We start from the raw sequence: 4,358 nt of genomic DNA, 5'->3' as shown, positions 1-4,358 counted from the left end.
GGATTGGTTGACAACTTTATTTGGTTCTTTGTAGCCAACACAGATGCTCAGAGAGGTGGGCCAGGGCTTCTGGAGTCTGTGGACACCCTGAGCACGCCGTTGGCACGCACGCAGGAGAGGGGGCCTGCCCAGGCAGCCTCCACGTTGAATCCCATCCCAGGTGCCCCCGTCAGCCTTGCCATTGGCACCGGTGGGCCTGGGGCTCAGCAGCTGGCCTCCCCAAAAGGGGTGCAGAACTGGGTATCACCACCTGTCCTGCAGGGTAGAGCAGAGGCTTGGGAGGGAGCAGGCTTGAGCCTACAGAAAGGACACGCTCCCAGGTAAATCAGAGGGCTGGGCCAAGGGGACCCCTGGAGGGGCTCTGGGAGACCTATAGCCCCCAGAGGCTTCGAAGTCCTCACCACAGCTCAGTCCAGGCCTTTTGGGGTCAGGGGTCAGGCCCTGGCACACACTCCTCTCTCTCCTCCCCCGCTCCCTTCTCCTGTTCCACAAGGTCTTGACCAGGTCTCAGTGAATGTGGGGCAAGGCTTTGCCAGGAGCCAAAGCGAGCACTGCAGACACGCAAGAGAACACGGACAGCCCTGTGTGCTGGGACGCTGGGGGCCCCAACCATCTGCAGAGGCCTGAGGCCTAGGGGGGAAGGCGGGGAGCAGCTGAGCTCTCCCCCCAGCCTCCCTGTCCTTCCTCCCAGGCCAGTTCTAGAGCATCAGCCTCCTGGGGCCGTGTGTGGCCTTGGCCTGCCCTGCCCCAGGAACCCCTGCTCTCCTGGCACATGTGTGGGAGCAGGTCACCTTACTGCTCAGGTGTCTCAGTGGCCAGGAGGTGTCTGCTGCCCCTGGGCTGGCCTGCTGGGAAATACAGGCACCTGCGGGGCAGACGCCCGACCTCGACCCTGGCATCCAGAGGTTCTCAAGATTCGAGCTGGCAGTGCTCGTGGACCCCAGGCTGGGCCTGGTCCCCTCTGGTGTCAGAGGGCCCACTTCGAGGGCAAGGGCCTGAACCAGCTGGCCAGAGGGACTGGCTCTGCCCACAAGGCCACAGGTCTCAATAATGGCTTTTGACCTGTGAGCCTTGGACTTTCCTGCTTTGGGGAAAGGAGGAGGGTGGGGCACAGAGGCCACAGGCCAGGGGCCCCAGGACATCTGAGTGGGCTGTGGGCTCAGGTCTCAGGCCACCGAAGCTTCCAGTCTTCGGAGCGTTAGCCTTGGAATCCTTTCTGGCCTTTGCTGGCTAGTCTGGAGCAGCACAGGGCCAGACCCCAACCCAGGCCTCTGCCGCGTGCCCCGCCTGGCTGGCCTCCCTTCCTCTCAGGCCAGGCCACGGGCCATGTCACAGCAGTGCTGTCCCAAAGAGCAGTGGCTCCCCTCCTGCCCAGTGGTTACCCCACGTGGAAGAGGTACCAGGAACCAGCTAGTCTGCCTGGGGATGTGGGGGATCCAGAGTGGAGGACCAGTTGGAGGAGCACAGAGAGGACGGGTGGGGGGTGAGAGGGACATGGGAAGAGGCAGGAACTGCACAGTGACTACATGGAGATAGCCACTTCTGGCACGTTCTCCTTCAGAAAGATCCAGGCCAGAGCTTGGGTGGTTTTCGGAATCGTGGAAACACTGAGGATTTGGTGGGAAGAGGTGAGGTGGGGTTGAGGATGGGGTGGGGCGGGAGAAAGAGGGACGGCAGGGTACGTCCCGAGCCGCCTGTAGACCTGCTGGCCAGTGCCCCTCCCACAAGTGGCCTGGATCAGCTGTGGCCCTCCCGTTCTGCCCCTCCCACGGAGGCCTCCAGTCGAGGGTGGCCGTCCTCCCCAGCAGCACAGAGAACAAAGGCAGGACTTGACCTCAGCCCATGGCTTCCTGTGAGCACAGTGAGGCCAGGCGTGGCCCCTTGCTCACCAGCACTGCTCCCCAGACACTGGCCTGAGATAGCAAGGGACCTGCTCCCTAACCCTGTGGTTTTGCTTCCATGACCTTTAACCCCATGGTGCCCAGAGGCTGAATCCCAGGGACAGAGGCTGCAGGTGCCCCCACCAGGGTCAGGCCAAGGGGTCACACTGTAGGGTGGGGGTAGGGGTACCCAAAGAGCTCCCAGGAAGGGCTCACGTCCCTGGTTTGGGGACAGGAGCTGTTTTTCCAAACCAGCTGCTGGTCAGTGCTTCCTGGCAACCCTGGCAGTGGACCTGATAGCACAGGACAGGGGGCCTCATCCTTCTTCCCACCCAACAGAACATGACCCAGGCCCCATTCTCTGGGCTTTGGGGGCTCCTGGGTCCCTGTCCAGACTTCCTTGCTGTCCTCACTGTTGCCTGGGAATGGGGCTCCTCTGGGCCTGCAGACCTCATCATCCCACCCAGGTGGGGCCATCAGACCAGGGCCCACATGCAGGTAAAGCCTGGTGAGAGGTGGGTGAGGGCCAGGAAGCCAGGAGGAGGTGCACACAGTGCAGCCCAGCCATCTGGGAGGGACCCATGAACTTGCCATGGATGCTTTCCTTCCTGCTTTCCAGAAAATCACCCTTTAAACGTCATCCAAACCCTAAAGGAGAAAGAGAGAGTTGTCAGAAGGGGGCCCTAGAAGTGAGAAGACCCCTGTGTCATGGAGGGAGGAAGGGCTTGGGCGGAGGGCCTGATGCCCCAGCTAGAGCTTCGAAGACAGGTTTCAGGGGAGCCTCAACCTCAGTCTCTTTTTTGGTCGGGTCTGCTCCTTCACAGGGACTGCATCCTAACCGATTCATGTCTACACCGGGATCTACGCTGGAACATTGGGTGTGCAACCTTGGGTGTGGGTGTGCGAATCAGCAGAGGCATTATTTAAATGAACCCATTTGAAACTGAGCAGAGTATGGAGAATCCTGGCCAGTCTATATTCTTTTTTTTTTTTTTTGTAAGATTTTATTTATTTATTTGAGAGAGAGAGAATGAGAGACAGAGAGCATGAGAGGGAGGAGGGTCAGAGGGAGAAGCAGACTGCCTGCCGAGCAGGGAGCCCGATGCGGGACTCGATCCCGGGACTCCAGGATCATGACCTGAGCCGAAGGCAGTCGCTTAACCAACTGAGCCACCCAGGCGCCCCGCCAGTCTATATTCTTTTGCCCAAAATTCTGCTTCCTGGAATCCAATCAAAGGAAGAAGTTGGAACTCCAACAAGTCCAGATAAAAACACCTGTGCAGCCCCCGTCATGAATGACACTCAGACATGACCCAATGGTGAAATCACTCACGCCACCTTAATAAGCAGCAATGTTTCCTTTGAATATTTAGAGACAGGAAGAATTGTTGACAGGCAAAGAGAAAGGGACAGGATACAAACTCTGGAATGTGTCTGCGGAACAAAGGCCTCCTCAGGCCATGGCTGAAGGCCTGGGCAGCACGGCTTGGAGGCCAAATGGAAGCCCAGAGGGGAGGGGAAGGTCCCCAGGCTCACATGACATTTCTTTTTTTTTTTTTTTTAAAGATTTTATTTATTCATTTGAGACAGAGAGTCATGACCTGAGCCGAAGGCAGATGCTTAACAATCTGAGCCACCCAGGCGCCCCACATGACATCATTTCAAGACTGTTTCCCCAGATGAAATGGAAGAAAGATTTTGCTGTAAAAATGTTGAGTTTTTATAAATTTGCTTTCGGAATTATTTGGCTACAAACGACTCACAGATCACCAAAACCCAGGACCACCGGGAAGTCATCAAGCATCTCAGGGTTTTGTGCAAAGAAGAAAAATCTACTCTGTGAACTTTGTGCAGATGGATGAAGTCCTCCTAAATCAGGCATGATGAAGACGGCACCATATTATGTTCTGAAGTAGGCATGGAAGTAAACACTAATTTCCCTTTTGCTGCTTTCTTCCTGTACCTTTCACCTCCGGCCGGCCCTTGGCCAGCCCTGGCAGCTCACTGCTTTGCTCGCCTGCCCTGTGGAAGAGCCCAGGAAAAGCCCGGCCTGTGGGCACCTTCCACTAACTGGTCTAAAGGAGAAAAGGTACTAATTTTAAATTACTGTAAAGAAAAATAAGTAAGAACTAAACGGCACTGTCGTCTTGAAGGAGCGGCCATTAGCCATAACCGTGCTCCTGGAAACTACGTGGGCAGGTACACGGTTGGAGAAGGCAGGCAGTGCAGGTGCGGGCCTCCAGGTGCGGGGCTCCAGGCGCCGCTCTACACCTCCGAGCCTCCGCTCGTGGCCTCGGGACCCAGGTGTGCTGGACGCTCCTAGGCTGCTAGTTCGCTCCCTTCGTCTTTCTCTTCTTCTTTTTTTTTTAAAGATTTTATTTATTTGATAGAGCGAGCGAGACAGCGAGAGAGGGAACACAGGCAGGGGGAGTGGGAGAGGGAGAAGCAGGCCTCCCGCGGAGCAGGGAGCCCGATGCG

Source organism: Neomonachus schauinslandi, chromosome 4, assembly GCF_002201575.2.
Source record: "Neomonachus schauinslandi chromosome 4, ASM220157v2, whole genome shotgun sequence".
Classification (NCBI taxonomy): domain Eukaryota; kingdom Metazoa; phylum Chordata; class Mammalia; order Carnivora; family Phocidae; genus Neomonachus; species Neomonachus schauinslandi.
The sequence above is the reverse complement of the archived record's forward strand: the minus strand, read 5'-3'. Positions refer to the sequence as shown.